At 41.0% G+C, this 21,438-nt stretch overlaps 1 non-coding gene across 1 annotated transcript; it reads left to right on the forward strand.

Annotated features, from left to right (window-relative positions):
- The first annotated feature begins 13,247 nt into the window (after positions 1-13,247).
- Trnat-ugu lies at positions 13,248-13,321 on the forward strand. Its single transcript has one exon. It is a non-coding gene; the product is annotated as a tRNA-Thr (tRNA).
- The last annotated feature ends 8,117 nt before the right edge of the window (positions 13,322-21,438 follow it).

Below are 21,438 nucleotides of genomic sequence, written 5' to 3' on the forward strand. Positions count from 1 at the left end.
TTAAAGCACTTGTATCACTTCGAAGATAGCACCATTGGTCTATTTATAAATGAGTGAAGTAACGTAAGTGATATTTAAACTTTGTACCGTGATATTTAAACTTTATGAGTTTGTAGCAACTGCACGAGTTTTCTCAAAACCAGATTTCGCTTGATTGGAACATTGCACAGGTTGCACTGATCAGTCAGAATATTATGACTACCTACCTAATAGCTAGTTTATCCACCTTTGGCACGGATAACAGCGTCGAGGCGTCGTGGCAAGGAAGCAATGAGGCCTCGATAGGCCGCTGGAGGAATTGGCGCCACGTCTGCACACACACACACACACACACACACACACACACACACACACACACACACACAGTCACTTAATTGGTGGCCAGCATATCAGTTGGAACTCGCCATTGTGTTGTTCGTATCACTCCATCACACACCTGGCCTTCTGATATGTCGCATTATCTTGCTGAAAAATGCCACTTCCGCCGAGAAACATTATCGTCATGAAAAGGAGTACGTGGTGTGCAATCAGTGTACGACACTCTTTGGCCATCACGCTGCCTTGCACGAGGTCCACCTGGACCCATGGATGCCCACGTGAATGTTCCCTGTAGCGTAATGGAGCCGCCACCGGCTTGTTTCCGTCTCGACGTACACGGCATAATGAAGAAGATATCAGGATTCGTGAGACCACTGCCACTACGTCAACGTCCAGTGCCAATGATCAACTGCCCATTTCAGTTGTAGTTTCCGATGTCATGATAGGCCGGCCGGGGTAGCCGAGTGGTTCTAGGCGTTTCAGTCTAGAACCGAGCGTCCGCTACGGTCGCAGGTTCGAATCCTGCCTCGGGAATGGATGTGTGTGATGTCCTTAGGTTAGTTAGGTTTAAGTAGTACTTAGTTCTAAGGGACTGATGACCTCAGTAGTTAAGTCCCATAGTGCTCAGAGCCATTTTGATATGATATTAACCATGGCACACGCATGGGTCGTCGGCTGCGGAGGCCCATCGTTAGGAGTGTTCGGTGCACTGAGTGTTGAGAAACACTTCTTACTCAGCCCAACATTAAAGTCTGATGTTAGTTCCGCCGCAGTTTACCGCCTGTTCTGTTTTACCAGTTTGCCCAGCCTACGACGTCCGACTTCGGTAATGAGGAGTGGCCACCCAACCCCACGGCGTCTGAGCGTGGTTTCACCTTGATTTCGCCACGTGTTGAACACACAACAACTCTCCTCGAACATTCGACAAGTCGGACAGTTTCCGAAATGCTCGTGCCGAACTTTCTGGTCGCCAAAGACTGTCAGAAGTATTCACCAAAGGTTAACAGTGGCTGATTGCTTCATCGTTTATTGATGAATGTCAGAAACTAAGAGCCAATTTATAAAAAGGTATTCGCTGAAATTCCAGTCTTTTATCATATTTCTCAGCCTCAGCCATAAAAGTAGCAATATTTCTGGTTTTTACTTCTTAGTAAATTATCCTTGTGTGTTTTAATCTTACATAGTGGGATCGACTTCACTTCGCGAGTTACTACTCAAAATATTAAAAAGCTGAAAAATGTAAGAAAAGAAATTCGAAATTAATGTTTCGGACTAGGGGCCATTGTTGTGGACAGCCTGCAACGTGACAGACTATAGGAAACGGTCACTGATAGCATAAATGTCATATGGACGTATGGTAGGAAATGCGTTCCAGTGGAGATATGCCCAATTGAAACTGGGGGTAAAAGATATTTGACAGCGTAACTTTCAGTGATTGAAAGGACACATGAGAACAGCAGGCAAGAGGGAAAAAAATGGCTCTGAGCACTGTGGGACTTAACTTCTGAGGTCATCAGTCCCCTAGAACTTAGAACTACTTAAACCTAACTAACCTAAGGACATCACACACATCCATGCCTGAGGCAAGATTCGAACCTGCGACCGTAGTGGTCGTGCGGTTCCAGACTGTAAAGCCTAGAACCGCTCGGCCACTTCGGCCGGTCGGCAAGAGGGAATGTCGTATCTATACTAGCGTTGTCGCTGCACACTCAAGTACACCACAAACTGTCCGCAAGAGTATTTCATCGTTTTAAATCCTGGCTCCTCTAAGAGAGTCGGTAGCGATGAAAGGTGAATAGGGGCAGTACGTCCACAGGCATTGGAGAAATCAATTTTGAACATCATCGAACATGACCTTTGTATCAGCACCCGGCATATGGATTTACATGGGGTGTACGCCTTATTACCAACGGATTTCCATCCACGGCGACAGTTTTGTCACTGATTGGTTTGATACACCACCACGACGTTGGGATTTCAGTCATCCATCTCACAGGTAAGGCTACATTTACGAGGTGTGTTATCGTCAGCGTTGATAACACGCGCCTGTGGGTTATCATCAGCCCCGGTTCAGTCTTAGTTTCCATGAGGGATTATTGTCGAGCGGATCGTGGGATCAATCATCTTTCCTCAATTCATGACAGGCGAAATATATCTACACTTCCTGCGCATGACCCTGGCACCCCTGCTGGATCACGGGCTTTAGTGGTACGAAGGGTAATGTGGTTACTACGTGAAAGTACTCCAGCATCTTCACATCTAACCCATCTGATGGAGCGGACGAGATAGCCCATTCGCAAGGCCCGCCCGGTCTCCGGACAGAACTATTTTAGATTTGTACCTGTGAGGGGCGCTGAGAGAATTCGTGTATACCGAGCCCGTCCATGCAAACACTGGGACAACGCGTCGGTGCTGCCTGTGACATTGTTTGGTTCAGGATGGCAAATTTGAGATTCTGTGGGGACCACTTGTCTCACGGTGGTCTCATCATAGCATGTCGTACATTGTATTGAACATGCACGATTAGTTAATAAATACCCTGTAGCTTAGACACGAAGCATTTCTTGCCGTTTGTCCATATGACCTTTTTTTGCTCCTAATCCTCTCAGAAATCGTTTCCTGCAGTTTGTCTCCATTCAGCAACATCAACTTTATACATGTGTTATTGGGTCCGAATCCATGTAGTTGCTATGTGATGTAGGTATCTTGACATCACCCCGCCTGTTGACCGGAGGGCGCAATCGTGGAGGAAGGAGATCAAGCGCTATTTGTAGCAAGTATTGGACATCGGTTAACTATGACTTGCCCGGCGAAAGCTGTTGGTATGAAATGCTTTGGTGGTGATTGTTTTTTTCTTGGTGATTCCTGAGACCTGTAAGTACTTTCTTTTCACCCTAATGTGGTCATTACTATGGGCATTTCCGTAATTGTCAATGGGCGGGCAGAGGGCAGTATTTGGCCGAATGTTTTTTATCTTGCCGACCTCTCTGATATTCATATCTGTGGTGAGTACCTTCCTGTAAGGCGCTGATCCTTAAATTCTAATAAGCTGACACACTTATCCTACACCTTTACTTTGGCCTAGATTACGTATCACTGTTGCTCCGTCAGATTTCGGTTAATAGAACGTTTTCGGCACAACAAAAATTTCAGAAAACACAGCAAAATAGTGTACATTTATTATTATTATTATTATTATTATTATTATTATTATTACGCCAAAGTACAGTGTGTGGCGGAGAGCAAAAATCATTTTCCCCCTTTCCCTACTCAATTCGCGGGCGGTACCAGGTAGAAATTCCATCTATACCCGGGTGTGCCGTCCATAATTTCTATGCCCTTAGACTCTGTTCATTTCACGAGCTGCATTTTGGAGGACTTAATATGTTTGTTGACACGATATTGAACACGATCTCTCGAAATTTTCGGAGAATCCGTCTTCACCATACACAAATCTTTCTTGTAAGATTTGTGGCTTCGATCTGTTTCCGCTTCCTGCACGTTATCTGGACGTTGTGGGAACCCGTATCTCAGCTTGAAACTTGATTTCATTATTTCTGTCTTCCAATAATTCAACTTTTAAGATCCCAGACCATCGGAAAATCGTTGAGAATTGGTTGAACTATAGTTTTGTTTGCGACATGTTTCAGGCGCAAACTACACTTACATAGGATCGTTCCAATAAAACTGGATGTGGCACCCTTCCTACAACTGCACTAATGTGGTCGATTCACCTAAAATCGGTGTAGAAATATACCCACAGACATTTTATGGTTCTGAATGACATTAGTGGCTGATCAAGTATTTCCCGTTCGAATGTTATAGGGATCTCCGTCTGTGGAGCCTTACATTACATTTACAAAATGTTAAGCATCAGATGCCAATATGTGTACCTCGCCCTACTTCTTGGCCGTCTCTTGGCATTTAATACAATTTTCTAACGATGCCATCCCCTTTTACAAAACAATGTCATCTGAAAACCACTTTGAAGGGGCAGAGACGTGTCATGATAGTCAAAACAATTTTCAGTCTATCACCTTGCTCCATAAATTTCCTGAAATCAATCAACGAATAAGAATGATTCTTGTATTTAGCAAGAGACTTCTTGAACAACACACAATTCGTATGTGACTTGAGTTTTTGTAATCTCGGATACTCTATTTTACTTTTTTCTGTAAGTAGTACATAATTATTATCCTTGATTCGAAGACAACTGGCTTTAACATGAATGAATTTTTTTAAAAAAAGACTATTTCAAGGTAGTTGTAAAAGGAATCTGTGACATCACAATGCTGTTTATTCAATACTTAAGATTCAAATAGAGAGGATCTTTATTCTTGAAATGTCTACGTCTTGGATAATACAGTGATTCCAACTTATCTTGATCGCACCAAGTAAATTTTTGTCCAGAACTATATATAAACAAGCAAATGTTGATAGGGTACATTAACCAGCATGACAAGATTTTCTTTTTTTTATTAAAGTATTAAGGGAATTATGTTTCTTTAATTGCGCTGAAATAAGATTTATTTAATTAATTCAACTAGTGTTTTGAAGACCTTAATTGCTTACTAATTTCACAAATATTGGCTAACAAATGAACTGAGTAAATCTTGTTCTATTCATTGAGCAGGTGTTGGAATCTGTTCTCAAGGGAAAAATTGTTTTAACCAATTCTGTATTGGGAAATTTTGTTATTTGGAGAAGGCCAAGGTAATATCAGTTAGTAAAATTGTTTCTATACATATTCTGATTGGTCCTTGCCACACTTCTGTAGGCAACACTGGAAGTAGCGATAAATTCATTCATCTAGCACTCGGAGCATGGTCACCACTTTGAGCAACTTTAATGTTCTACCCTTCCTCTGCATGCAGCTGATCACAGTTCTACAAAACTGTATTAAATATCTCTGCTTCTATTTCTTACTAAGTTGAACGTTTTGTTTGTGTTAATACATGCTACATTTTTGAACAGCTCTTGAGAAGAATAAAAAATATGGTATTTAGAACGATGTAGGCCCCCTTTGCTGTTCATATCTTCGTAGAGAACAAACTTATGAGAAAGGTAATCATACTGCTCATTTGCTTCATTCATTTTTTTAAATTTTGTTTCCAGACAAAAAATTAATTGGGATCATAAAGATATATGCCGCACAGTGTACAGAGTAAACTGATTAGCTATTGGTGTTGGTACGTCGTTAGCAGTTTTTTGTTTCTGTGGCCTAGTGAAAATTAACGCAATTTTGTTTGTGATAGGTTAAGGAAACGTAAAATTCCGTAAGTCAACTTCAGATTAGGCCAAAATATCAGTGCCACATCCTGGATAACGTGTGACCAGACGGCACTCCCTGATGCAATCGAAAATCAGACAAAATTACTGTAAACAAAAATCACACTTCCAAATCTTCTGTGAAGAACTGTTTTTAGATCTGGAATTAAACCACAAATCGAAACGCGTATGGCAAAATTTGAACGCATCTTTTATTAGTTGGAAAATCGAATTTAAATACTACTAAGAAACACTGTGAGATCATTCTTGACTTACGAGTACTGCGAATCTTACAAAATATTTGGTTAATTAGTGCTAGTGTCATTGATGTCTGATAGTTTATGGAATCTGACATAGTAGAATGTAATACTTTATTACTGAGTCCACCGTATGGATCCATTATGCATTACTGCTACTGTTTTTCTGTTATTCGTATCATTATTCATGGCTGTAGCATCAGAAATATCGTCACAATAACAAACAGACGCATTTAGAGTCATTGTATGAATCACAAGCCACGCAGCCAAGTACTGAATTCATTTAGTCGAATCAAATTCTATTCAGACCGTAAGAATCAACTTCATTTCTGTAAAGACAAGTCAGGCAGGCAGATTGACAACGAAATTACTGCAATTCTTTGGGTCAGGTAGTTTTCTATAGACTTACGACGATGACAAATGTGGTCTCTACGCATTTTCTTGATAATCAGGCTACTGGAGTGGAGCAAATGACCGCCTCACTCGGATACGCAATGTGATTTTCATGTTTGTCGTCAGTGACTACTTCTTCTCTGTTCGCAGTTCGTATCTCTTTCATGTAATGGCATGTCATTTTTACTCTCGTAAATTCTGCAGCATAGAGCCCACAACCCATTTTTCCTGATTCTTTGCAGAAATGCTGGCTCCCACTTCTATGTATAGCATGCAGGTCCCATCGTTTGTATCCTCAACGCTGGTGACGTCACAACTATTGATTCATGGGCCCTCTGTCCCAGTTAACTGTTGGTACCCGCTAGTTAGGACGTGCTTATACGGGGACAAATCAGTAAGCCCTATTACCAACCCACCAGTTTCCTTTGATGTATTGCGGCGTCACGATGTTTGGAATACAACAGGTTTTGTCTCCATGGTAACCGTAACTTACAAATATTTCTAAATGGAGTGTTCTTTCATGTTAGCTGTTAGCTTTTTCTTCCAAGGTATTGAGGAACGCTTTTCATGTCGTTATTCTTAAGACAGAAATTTAATGAAACAAGACGACCAACTGCCGCCCGCATTCGTACCCTATCGATGGCCCAGCTAAATTCTCAAAGAATATTTTAAATATTTAAAGGCCGACGTTCCGGTCTTACTTTCACATCATCAAATTGTTTCCGTGCTGGAATTTCCTGTCAAAGACTTTTGTGTTCAGCTTCCGGCGAATATTGTGTCTCTGAGTATTGACCGTGCTGCTAGGTATTGAAAGATTTACAAGAATAGAATCTTGTTTTACCACCGGCAACAGTTATTGATTTTACTGGACAAGTTTTATTTCTGTGATGACAAATTATAAACTATTGCCACACGGTACGAAGACGGAAAAAGTGGTGTTTTATTCTAACCTGCCAATGGAGAAGCAAAAACATCTTGAAGTTAAATTTTTTATCTACATAATTTTTTGCCAAACCTGCAAACTAGCAGCAGCGCTGAATTCGTCTCGTGACCAAAAATAAATAGGTGACAGTATTATTTTTTCAGTGGTGTCGGCGGCATAATTATCAGCACCCTTGCAGACTATGAATTAAACGGTTACTGAGACTAGTCTTCAAATTTTTACACGGTAGTCTAATAAAAATTCGGACAGACATAAGCTACATACATTTTGGTGTACATATTACACGTATAAAAGGTTAACGCGTTGTAACAAAAATCTCAGTTATTGACCGATTTACTAGAAATTTTTACGTGATTATCACTCCGTCTTCAGGCCACATGTGGCCCATCGGGACCATCCGACCGCCATGTCATCCTCAAGTGAGGATGCGGATAGGAGGGGCGTGTGGTCAGCACACCGCTCTCCCAATCGTTATGATGGTTTTCTGTGACCGGAGCCGCTGCTAATCGGTCGAGTAGCTCCTCAATTGCCATTACGAGGCTGAGTGCACCCCGAAAAACGGCAACAGCGCATGGCGGCCTGGATGGTCACCGATCCAAGTGCCGGCCACGCCCAACAGCGCTTAACTTCGGTGATCTCACGGGAACCGGTGTATCCACTGTGGCAAGGAGAAACTCTTACGTGATATGCTAATATACTTTAGGCAGTCACAGACTATACATTTTTGAAGAAAAATTGACAGGTTTTCTGCTAAAACCTATAGCGAAAACAAAAGTGCTGTGCTGCTCTGTGACAATGCAGTTTCATTTTCTGCCTCGCAGTAGATTTTAAGTACGAAGCTAAGTAACGCTACTCGTTTGCAGTAACCCTACGTGAAATACTGTCATTGAAGATATCATCCTCACAAATATAGGAGCTGGAGAGATTTGTCTCAAACCCCACGTACCAATGATCCCAATCAAATTAATCATTCAATTTAAGCGAATCAAGGTTCGATTTTCAGTAACAATAAGGAAGGTTCCGGGTCGGTCGTTAAAATACTTCGGAACTGATTTGCAGCCAGCGTGTTTTTACCATGTTCAGTTACATGTGCCCTTTAACGGGTAGTTTAGAAAATCAGTCTATACTCATAGGATCCAGTATCCAAAAAATGAAAATTTTTGTGTATTCTGATGTTCTGTGATTGTAGTAACTGTGTACATAAAAAACGTTGAAAGAATAAAAACTACAAATGGAAAGCAAGGAATCTTTGTGATTCATATTCTTTATGATTCATTATAATTTCGATATCCATAGCTTTCGTAGACAACTGCCAGCGATATCTCTAATGTATATCCAGTTCCCACACATATCTAGCAGTTAAAAAGCATTGCCAGATTCTCTAGTAGTTAATTTTGACCAAAAAAAAAACCTGAAGCTCGGTTGGAAAAAAAATATTAAAAGAAAAATTGAGATACACTCAAAATTGTAAAACTGTGATTCAGATAACCGTACTGACTAAATATTCTAATGACCCTATCTTGGCCACTAGAAAAATTATTAAATATTCCTGATAAGAGCAAGAAGAACAAACAGACAGGCAGCTTCGAAACTTTCCGCTAGAAAATTAATTTTTGCTACTGTTCCCTACTCTTACCAAGTCCTCTTTCTTTCCTAGTATTAAATGATTTAAATAAGTCTGTCCTTTTCATTAAAAATAAAATATTTAGTGGTGTAAATCTTAATTACTGTCTTCTTTGCTGAAAAACAGTAAATTATTAATTTTGCAGTAATCCGCGGCGTCTCCGGAATGCAATCGAGGGTACTCAAGGTTAAAGTTCTTCTTAGCAGCCAGCGTAAGCAACAGATTTTCAAGATCTGCGTCGTAATGTACCTCTGAAAAATTCTTGACGCTGTTATTGAAGAGTTAGCCAGATGTATACGATTCTGAACAAGTATGATAGTCTGTGTCAGCAGCGCAAGTTCCACAAATTTTCGTTTTTCACAAAAGAGAATCTATTCATTCCAAAAGACCATGATATTAAACAGGGATCGCACACTACTTCCAAGCATTCAAAATCCTAAGTCTTCTGTTTGATTGCACTTTGTATCGTAATTACTAGGAGAGGAAAGATTAGCATTACAGTCACTTCAAAAATGAAAAAAAAAAATCCCTTTCAAGATAACAATTATTATTTCATAAAACGTTCTTCTCAGTGCCGAACTATTTTATATATATATATATATATATATATATATATATATATGCCACGCCATCTTCGTGGTGTGGCAATTTTAATGGCCAGTAGTATATATATATATATATTACAGTCACTTCAAAAATGAAAAAAAAAATCCCTTTCAAGATAACAATTATTATTTCATAAAACGTTCTTCTCAGTGCCGAACTATTTTATATATATATATATATATATATATATATATACTACTGGCCATTAAAATTGCCACACCACGAAGATGGCGTGCTACAACGCGAAATTTAACCGACAGGAAGAAGATCTGTGATTTGCAAATTATTAGCTTTTCAGAGCATTCACACAAGGTTGGCGCCGGTGGCGACACCTACAACGTGCTTACATGAGGAACGTTTCCAACCGATTTCTCACACACAAACAGCAGTTGACCGGTGTTCCCTGTTGAAACGTTGTTGTAATGCCTCGCGTAAGGGTGAGAAATGCGTACCACCACGTTTCCGATGTTCATAAAGGTCGGAGTGTAGCCCATCGCGATTGCGGTTTATCGTATCGCGACATTGCTGCTCGTGTTGGTCGAGATCCAATGACTTTTAGCAGAATATGGTATCGGTGGGTTCAGGAGGGTAATACGGAACGCCGTGCTGGATCCCAACGGCCTCCTATCAGTAGCAGTCGAGATGACAGGCATCCTATCCGCATGGCTGTAATGGATCGTGCAGCCACGATTCGATCCCTAAGTCAACAGCTGGGGACGTTTGCAAGACAACAACCATCTGCACGAACAGTTCGTCGACGTTTGCAGCAGCATGGACTATCAGGTCGGACACCATGGCTGTGGTTACCCTTGACGCTGCATCACAGACAGGAGCGCCTGCGTTGGTGTACTCAACGACGAACCTTGGTGCACGAATGGCAAAACGTCATTTTTTCGGATGAATCCAGGTTCTGTTTACAGCATCATGATGGTCGCATCCGTGTTTGGCAACATCGCGGTGAACGCACATTGGAAGCGTGTATTCGTCTTCGCCATACTGGCGTATCACCCGGCGTGATGGTATGGAGTGCCACTGGTTACACGTCTCGGTCACCTCTTGGTCGCATTGACGGCACTTTCAACAGTGGACGTTACATTTCAGATGTGTTACGACCCGTGGCTCTACCCTTCTATCGATCCCTGCAAAACCCTACATTTCAGCAGGATAATGCACGACTGCATGTTGCAGGTCCTGTATGGGCCTTTCTGGATACAGAAAATGTTCGACTGCTGCCCTGGCCAGCACATTCTCCAGACCTCTCAGCAATTGAAAACGTCTGGTCAATGGTGGCTGAGCAACTGGCTCGTCACAATACACCAGTCACTCCTATTGATGAACTGTGGTATCGTGTTGAAGCTGCATGGGCAGCTGTACCTGTACACGGCATCCAAGCTCTGTTTGACTCAATGCCCAGGCGTATCAAGGCCGTTATTACGGCCAGAGGTGTTTGTTCTGGGTACTGATTTTTCAGGATCTATGCACCCAAATTGCGTGAAAATGTAATCTCATGTCAGTTCTAGTATAATATATTTGTCGAATGAATACTCGTTTATAATCTGCATTCTTCTTGGTGTAGCATTTTAATGGCCAGTATTGTAATTATATATCTTCTTAAAAGAGCGTATACTGATAAAAAAATAACATTTTCTTATTTCTCGCAGCAATGACGACTCTCGTTCCCTTTTTAACAATAGAAGTACACCTCCCTTGAAAATATGTTATTCTGTCGTCACGTCTACTATCAGAAGAAAACATTAGCAAAGTCACGGAATACACAAGTGTATTAAAAATCACGGAACGCTAACAAGCGAACCATATTATTTTCTATACTGCGCTCTCGCAGGCGCAGACGATAACTCAGGTTATGAATTGATACTATATAACTTTTTATTTTCTCACATTTTGATCTCTCTTGTAATTTATCGCTTTCGTTTGATTGTCAAATGGGGTAAATCAGGCTCAACCATTGGGGAGCCAGTGGAAACGAAAACCTGCGGATTATACTTGCTGCCTTCTCATGAGAATGTAACATGTAATCAAGTAAGATCCGCCACTGCGCTACAGACCATTCACCAAACGAAGTTGTCCATAAGATAAAAGATAGTCCTCACATATTGCAACTTGAAGGAAATGAAGTGCCATTCTGCTGGGTAGCGGGTCGTGTGGGAGTACGAGGAAATGAGGAAGTTGACATGGCAGCAAGGAACGCTTGTGCGTCGAAACTGCCACGACACAAGCACCACGCACTGTTGCGAGGAAGAAAACACCTGTGTCTTCCAGTACAACGACCCTATATCCTCATTTCGATTTGTTCGCCAAAGAAGACGAAATAAATATTCCAGAATTCGAACCAAGAACAACCGTCAACATGAGTAACTTAGAAGTAGATATCCTTGGTGTAGAAAAGGAGTATAAATCATTTAATAAAAGCAAGGTCTGATTGTATACCAGCCAGGTTCCTCTCAGAGTACGCTGACACAATAGCTTCATACTTCGAAATCATATCGATCGATCAGAAGTTTCATATCAATCGATCGCTCATCGAAACATCCGTACCTAAAGACTGTAAAGTTGCTCAAGTCACACCAGTACTCTAGAAAGGAAGTAGGAGTAACCTGATGAATTACAGACGCATATAGCTAACGGCGATCTGCCATAGGACTTTGGAACATATACCGTGTTCGAACATTATGAGTCATCTCATAGAAAACAATTTATTGATAAATAGCAAGCAAGGATTCAGAAAATGTCATTCTTGTGAAACACAACTAGCCCCTTGTTCTCACGAACTAATGTGTGCTATTGGCAGAGGATGTCAAATTGATCCCATATTTTTAGATTTCCAGAAGGCTTTTGACACCGTACCTCACAATCTATTTCTAATCAAAATGCGTACCTATGAATTATCGTCTCAGTTGTGCGACTGGATTTGTGATTTCCTGTAAGAAAGGTCACACTTCGTAGTAAATGACGGAAAGTCATCAAATAAAACAGGAATCATATCTGGCGTACCCAAACGAAGTGTTATAACCCATCTGCTGTGCCGCATGTACATCAACGACATAGGAGCTAATGCGAGCAGCCCTCTTAGGTTCTTTGCAGATGACGCTGTCATTAACCGTCTTGTAAATTCGTCAGATGATGAAAACAAATTGCAAAATGATTTAGAAAAGGTATATGTATAGTGCGAAAAGTAGCATTTGACTCCAAATAATGAAATTGTGAAATCATCCACGTGAGTACTAAAAGAAATCGCCCAAATTTCCGTTACACGATAAATCACACAGATCTAAAATCTGTAATAAATGATGACTAACTGACAACGTCAGCTGCCGACAGGTGTTGTTGATATACCTCGATGTGGACAGTTGAAAATGTGTGCCCCGACTAGGACTCGAACCCGGGATCTCCTGCTTACATGGCAGACGCTCTATCCATCTGAGCCACCGAGGACACAGAATAATAGCGCGACTGCAGGGACTTATCCCTTGCACGCTTCCCGTGAGACTCACATTCCTAACTGTCCACAATTCTACATATGTATTGTACTTTATAGACATTTGCCCACCCACTCATTACTCGCGCACGCTTTGGCGATTCCCGTAAGAGTTTGGGCAACCTGTGCGCATTCGCACAGACGAAGGTCAATGGCTGGGTAGCCTTTAACTATGTATACGAAGACAGTAACTTGTTCTCGAAAGAACAGTTACTGTTGATGACCGTGCAGCTTTTCCCTGGAATAAATGATGACTAACTGACAACCTCAGCTGCCGACAGGTGTTGTTCTCACGGGAAGCGTGCAAGGGATAAGTCCCTGCAGTCGTGTTATTCAGCTGTGTCCTCGGTGGCTCAGGTGGATAGAGCGTCTGCCATGTAAGCAGGAGATCCCGGGTTCGAGTCCCGGTCGGGGCACACATTTTCAGCTGTCCATATCGAGGTATATCAACAACACCTGTCGGCAGCTGAGGTTGTCAGTTAGTCATCATTTATTCCAGGGAAAAGCTGCACGGTCATCAACAGTAACTGTTCTTTCGAGAACAAGTTACTGTCTTCGTATATAAAAGCTGTAAATTCAACTAAATACTTGCGTACTAAAATCAGGAATAAATTAAATTGGAGCGACCACACAGATAATGTTGTGGGCAAAGCCAACCGAAGAGTACGACTTACTGGTGAAACACTGAGCAAATGCTACAGGTCTACTGAAGACACTGCATACACTATGTAAGTACGTACTCCTCTGGAGTACTGCCGTGCCGTGTGGGATTTGCATCAGATAGGATCGACGGATGCCATCGAAAAAGTTCAAACAAGGGCAGCTCGCTTTGTATTATCACGAAACAGGGGAGATTGTGCCACAAATATGATACATGAATTGAGATGGCAATCATTAAAACAAAAGCGTTTTTCGTCGCGGCAGGATAACAATGAAATTTCAGCTACCAACTTTCTTCTGAGAATGTGAAAATATTTTGTGGGCTCCCGCCTACACAGGGAGGAATAATCGACATTGTAAAATCAGAACTCTCACAGAAAGATTTAAGTGCTCTTATTTCCTGCGCGCTATTCGAGACTGGGTCGGTAGAGAAATAGCTTTTTAGATTAATCCTCTGCCAGAACTTAATTTTGAATTACATAGTGATAATGTAGATGTACATGCACATGTGTCTGTTAAGCTGGGTGATCGTGCAAGGACCTTGACTGTATGATAGTAACGTACATATTTCGACTCGTTTCTTCAATCATTAATACTAACACTTTGAACACTATTTTAAAGGAAACTGAACTATTTTTCTAGTGTTGTTTGTTTCTGTATTAATTAATTTATTCAGCTACTTTCGAAGCGTTTAGTAGGAGAGCTCAAATGGTTCTGAGCACTATGGGACTTAACATCTATGGTCTTCAGTCATTTAGTAGGAGAATAACGCGGTATAAACTTGACTTCAGCATTACCTGCAATTATCGTTCTCACGTTTCCCATTAAAGCAGCATTTACCACTGGATCGGGAACCAATAGCAACGTTCATATGCTTCCTCCTAAAAAAACCAACAATTCTCCTTGCTTACACTGGTCGCCCCATCCTAAAGGTAGGAATTTTGAAAGTAAGTCTGTTTATTCGACTGAGAACACATACTGAACTTATTTTTCCACAAATGTTATCATAGCTTTTTGTATTTTAATGAAAGTAACAAGATCTTAAATGAATTACTTTGTGTAATTTAATCACATATTGTAACAAAGCGACCCATTAAACTTGTGTGTCTCAACTTTTTTTACTGTAATAAACCACATAACCATAGCATTCACTGATGTTAATTTTCCACAAAGTAAATGGTATTTTAAGATGGCATTTAGGCATATTAGTGCTCGGTACTTGAATTCAGGTGGTAAACTTGTAATAATTAACTCTCAGTATCTTGAATCAAAAGCACTTATTAGAACAATTTTTGTTACAGAAGCTTCTTCCTATCAACTACTAAGGAAATAAAATGTCTGTAGGATTTAGGCACATTAATGCTAGGTACTTGTAAAAAGGTGGTAGACTTGTAATAAGTAACTGTTAATGTACTGAGTCAAAAAAATTTGCTATAACAATTTTTATTAACACAAATCCGCTTCGTACAGATTGCTAAGGAAATAAAATGTCTGTTACTTGCCTTCTCAAAGCTGTGCGGTTGAGGATGTGCTACAAAAATACTTCCACAAATTCTCCACGTCTCTTGTTAATTATAAAGACCGAAAAGACATTTCGAACTGAAAAAGTCTTTCATCCACGGCTACAATTGGTGTGAGACGACTTATTGCTCGATGGCTTCCTCAAACAGCGTGTGTGCGGTATATTTCTTTTTACTCAAAGGGAGTCTACGAAAGGGGAACGAAAAGGCACATCTGCAAACCCTGATTCGACGTTTTACACTGAATCAGTCAACTGTGCATTTCTCCTCGTAGAAAATACGTTCGCAAAACGGAACGACAATGAGAAAGCTTGGCCGTCCTCAGGCCTAATGGCTTTCTCATTTGTGCAAGACGAACACGAAGCCGAGTAAAGATTTTTACTGTGATGTTATGAAAAGATATTAAGACGTAAAACTGAAGACAGCTAACTCCATGAGTTTGCAGAGATTAGCAGGTTTCAGTAAGGAACAAGTTGACGAATGCTTTGACAGAATAAATTACATGATGGACAGCCTTTTGCAACAAAATTGAGTTTTTCACTGTTACAATTTCGAGTCCAATATAAAACTCAAAAAATTTAAACGATTAAAATGCGCCGCACGGTTTGAGGCTCCATGTCGGATTGCACGGTCCCTCCCGCCATAGGTTCGAGTCCCCCCTCGGGGATGGGTGTCTGTGTTGTTCTTAGCATAAGTTAGTTTAAGCAGTGTGTAAGTCTAGGGACCGACGACCTGAGCACTTTGATCCCTTAGGAATTCACACACATTTGAACATTTTGATTAAAATGCCAAAGATGGTAATAAGATTTTAAAAACAAATAAATATGTTCTATAACGACATCGAATTTTATAAGCCTATTAAGTAACCTATCACATTATTGTTCAGTATGACCATCGTTCCAATAGAACCTTTCTAACTGTAATTTCGAAAAAACATACATGTCCGATCTATGACGTTCATTTACCTCTGGTCTTAATAACATAACGAAAACACACTGATCACTGCCTCGTATTCCCTTTGTTTCTATTCGTTCACGCGACAACACACCAACGACAACGTTAACGCGGTGAAATAAACTTTAAGGAAAGAAATTAAGATTCATCGTAACGGCTCGTAGGCGCCAAGGGTGTGACAGAGAGAATACAGGCCTGGACTGGAGACGGATTGCAGAGAAAATCGGCTGTGATGCTATCAGAGAGACCGCACTAGCTCCCTGTATTAAGATTCTGTGAAGCCACGTGTGGTTGAAATCTGGATCGCAGGACGGAAATTTAATTCCGCTCCAGCCGATTGCAAGACAAGTGACTTAACTAGTACGCCACTTCGCGCAGTGAATGGTATTTGAGGTTAAGGAGAAAACTAGGACGCGATATTTAGCCGAACCGGAACCCAACACAACAGAACAAAACAGCAAACACAAATTTAATGTTACCGGTTGTTACTTGTAATGACTTCCGAGCGTAGAGCCGAAAATAACGAGAGTTGGAACAATGTAGCTACTTTTGTGAACTAGGTCTTCTATGTTTCATTCATTACATCGTTTCGGTTACTGCCGTCATCAGGTCAAATATTTAGATCTTGTAAAATAATGTTCAATGTCAGTTCCAGTAAAACTTACTTTTTCGGAACTACTTTGAGCTGAGTTGGCAGTTGAGTCCCGCATAAGCACTCCGTCTTCAGGCCACAAGTGGCCCATCGGGACCATCCGACCGCAGTTTCATCCTCAGATGTGGATGCGGATAGGAGGGGCGTGTGGTCAGCACACCGCTCTCCCGGTCGTTATGATGGTTTTCTTTGACCGCAGCCGCCACTGCTCGGTCGAGAAGCTCCTCAATTGGCATCACGAGGCTGAGTGCACCCCGAAAAATGCAACAGCGCATGGCAGCCCGGATGGTCACCCATCCAAACGCCGGCCAAGCCCGACAGCGCATAACTTCGGTGATCCTACGGGAACCGGTGTATCCACTGCGGCAAGGCCGTTGCCTGACTCCCGCATAGGTATAGACTTATTTGAAAATTTCACTACAATTGTTTTACAAGTTCTAAATTTTGGACTTATGATGGATGTAGCGTAACGCCGTTATAGATAAAGAAATATATAAATTTATGTATACGACTTCATTCACAAAAATGCCCGCAGATTCATTCAAGAAATTTATTTCTTATATTAATATTGAGAGGTTACTACCGTTATCTTTTCCGGTCGTAACTCTCCCACCTCTTGCATCTAGCTGTCGGGCCTACTAGATGTGTGGCCTGCCAAGCGAGTGCTTTTAATATTCGTGCATCGGAAATGTTGATATGACTTATCGTACAACTACTACTGTACATTGATAGCAAGGCCCTATCACCCAACTGTTCAGCTATAATTTTATTTTTTTAATTACCTCAATGCAATGGAATTAAACGCATCTGACTAATAAATTATAAATATGGCACGGTCTGTACAGACTTCCGATGGACTGACTCTACCTTGGCAAGAACGCATTCCTATTCTATTGCATTCATTTTAATCAGAGCTTGGCTATCCTAGTAATAGGGACCTTATGGCAAAAATGTCTCAACAAAATGGCTACCCTCTGCTGAAAGACCATGACCACAATTTTCTTTCATAAATCCTCTTTTATTTTCTGAGATTCTACCACTGCAATGATACAAAATTTCCTCCAATACATTTAAACATAAAAGAAAACTAGGATTTCTCTGCCCAGTGGGAATGATATTACGCACACATTTCAATATCCTATAGTCTCTTAATGTTTTTCCTGACTACTATATTAGTGCACTTTCTGGATTGGTACGGATATCCACTACTTCTCTCTCTCTCTCTCTCTCTCTCTCTCTCTCTCTCTCTCACACACACACACACACACACACACACACACACACACGCACTCTCTCTCTCTCTCTCTCTCTCTCTCACTCACTCTCGTAAGCTCATTCATTAATAACCTAGAGAATTTACTAGCAGACAGCCTATTCAAAGAAAATTCCTACTTTTTTGGTACAGTACTTGCAACTAAGCCGCCGCATTGAAATTACACAGATTAAACACGTAAAATAAAACATGACAACTCAATTTAGCCAGTAGCTATCAAATCTTCCCCACAACAAAATTTCAACCCAGATTAACAACTCACAGACCTTCGCATTAAACTCACACGTACTGACCTACCAGATGCCTTGGAGGATTTATGCTCATGTCCCACTGCAATATAACCCTCATTGTGTTGCTGGGCAGTTGGCTAACTCACCTTTTTCTCTCTCAAACTATCAAAATTTCTCATTTTCTTACCACGAATGTAATTCATAACGGTAATTACTTAATTATCTCACACACGGATTCTCAACCGAAAGTTTGTACAAGCACTTCTGTTTTCCGCTGTCTCTTGGTCAGATTAAGTCAAAGTCAGTATTCACGATGTGGAAGTGCTTGTTCCTAATTCAAATTCCGTACATGCAATTCTTAAATATTCTCAGCTTAAATTTACACACGTAAGTATCTCAGCGTAAAATTATCGCATGCAAGTATCTCAACTTAAAATTACCACACTTGGTTTCATTGTGACCGTTGGTCACTACCAAAGATTCCTGAGTTCCCCATGAGTTTTACTTGCCTACCTTTACATGAATGTCCACCAAGCGTTTTGTTCTCGTCGATATTCCAAAAGGGAAAATTATTATTTCGGCTACTCTTAAATGTTCCACATGCACCTCATCCCCATACTTTTTTTTTTACGAAGGTGTTTCAACTTCAGGAACCAGCGACAGTTCCTCAGAAGTGGGTGAGGATCCTGTTACCGTATTGGTCAGCCACACTCCACGCCCTGGAGTGCTCTGGAAACCTTCCTTTCTTTAGTTCTGCCAAAGGTGAACAGAGGACTGTCTCAAAGATAATTACATATTCTACATTCACTATCTGTGTTCAGCAGACAACAAACCATTCACTCATTTCTCAAACATCCTAAAACTGGTTATAGGGATCTATGTTTGAAGGAAGTGCACGTATGAGTAATTTAATATACAAACTGTCTTCCTTTTCTACATCAGTATCCGGTTTCAGTGTACTGAATAAAATTGTGTTAACATAAAACCGCTGTTCTAACAAGAACTACGAAGTATGTTGTTATACAACGGGTATTACTGTACCCAATGAGGCAAATCTTTTCTGTGTCGGGTGGTACTGTACCATTTCAATATCTGCAATTGCATTTTGAAGTCTGCAAGTATAGACCAACTCTTGTTAATCGCAGCTACATACCAAAAAGAGGATGAACCCCACAGTCGACGGACGCCATTGTGAATCAATATTTGACATGTTGCCCGGAAAGGACAAGAACCTAATTTTATTTGTAGGAATAAATCCTGACAGACGAAGCCAGTCACCTCCGCTACTGAAACTCTTCTTTATAACTGTTCACAGACATAACCAGGCAGTGTCATACTACTGGCCGTTATGAGTTATTTTCGTCAGACGTTGGAAGTGAAATATGAATCATATTTAGTAGTTCCGGAGCCATTTGGAATAACAAGCAAGATATGAATCATATTAAATAATGCCTGCCCAAGCTATCAACCAAAGCCGTAACAAATATGATTCATGCTTCTCTGACACAGCCTCACAAAGACAGTCGAAACATCCCTGTGAACGAAATACTGGCGGGTTTTATTCGTAACGAGAATTATTTATAGGTGCCATGATTGTTGTCTTTACTAGGATTTCCTTCCTCAAATTACAGACGATTGTGGTATCAACAATTAACAATGAGTTCTGATCATTTTCTTTGTATAGTCATGTATTACAAAATGTACAATAGCATTCATTTTCTGCCTCATGTGGTGAGAATGTTTGCGATAATTACAAAGAGAACAAAAGGGGTTATTTGATCCTGACAGACTGTGTAAAACTGAAAGCGACTCGAACCTATGTCCGTAAATATAGCAGCCATATCTGTAACACCGTGGAGGTCTTCTGGTGTGTAAGATGTGTCAAGATTGGCAGAGACTTCTTTGTAGAAGGAAATGTTTAAATTCTAAGTGTAATTTGGTCTGACAGGAATTTCTTTTATTTGCTCTTTCCACCTCACTTTTACTGATACACGTTGTCTCCATTTCACAACTTCAACAGCGTCAGTGTCATCGAAACGTCAATGTTAATTACAGCAATAATCAGTTTGAGGCACATTAATGATAAAATGGTATCCCAATCTCTTTCTTCTGTGTATCTGACGTACATTTCTTCAGGGTCCTGGAGTGAGACTCACAGCAACTCGACCGTGTTCCCGTAAAGGTACAGAGTGTAAATGACTCCACCAATGTGTGTTTTTTTTTAATGAATTAATCGATATACTTCATGAACAGGCGACAATGATATTTTGGCGACACTTTGTAATTTGACAGATATACGAAGAAAGACTCTGTATATCACACGTGAATCTGCTTAGAAATGTTCAAGAACAGCATTTCAGAGCAGAAACAAGGATTAATCTTCATCACCTAGGTATCTATCTTTCAGAGTCCCTGTACTTAAAATTAGGCTAAAACAGACCTCACAGCAAGGTACAAGGTGTCATTCTTCCCACCCTCAATCGATGAATGGAACAGAAAGGAAAACTAATTAATGCCACAGTAACACTCATCATTTTCAACGCTGACCATAGTGATATACAGGGCACAAGTGTGGATCTATATTAACGGAAAAAATTAGTAGTCCTGGAAAGACGACGTCGGTTTTGATTCGATGACACCACATGCCACCTGGGGAATAGAAGGCGTACTGATAATGATTTCAACGTGATCCGCCAAAAGGTAGCGTAGTAGCATAGCTACCAGAGCGCCATCTGTGTCAACCATTTACTAAGAAATTCTCACAGCCACAAGACTCAATGTGGTGCAAACATGTGAAGCAAACAGGCAACCATGCCACAGAGGTGCATTCGTGCTTCCTGCAGACAAGTGGGTGAGTTTGAAAGGGGTTAAATTGTTGTCTTCCGAGTGGGGGATGGTCATTTCGGAGAACTACCACGCCAGTTGGACGTTCTGCGTCAGTTGCGCAACGAGGTATGAACATTTTCATAACCGTAGACGAGGTTCTGGACGCCAATGCAACACAGACGCCCAGCGGGTTCGTTGTAAACTAAGGGCAACAGAGACGGATCGTACAGATACAACAGCGCAAGCAAGAGGTCTTGTGAGCTCAGACGTGTCAACACAAATTGTTGGAAACAGGCTATTGGTGTGGGACTACGGGCACACACAAATCTAGCCTGTCTTCAACTCATGCCACAGCATCGATGTGGACAGTTAGACTACGCCGTCAGAGGATCACTTGGATTGGCACGCAAGTGTCTTC

The sequence above is a fragment of the Schistocerca americana genome, chromosome 1, assembly GCF_021461395.2.
Source record: "Schistocerca americana isolate TAMUIC-IGC-003095 chromosome 1, iqSchAmer2.1, whole genome shotgun sequence".
Lineage (NCBI taxonomy): Eukaryota > Metazoa > Arthropoda > Insecta > Orthoptera > Acrididae > Schistocerca > Schistocerca americana.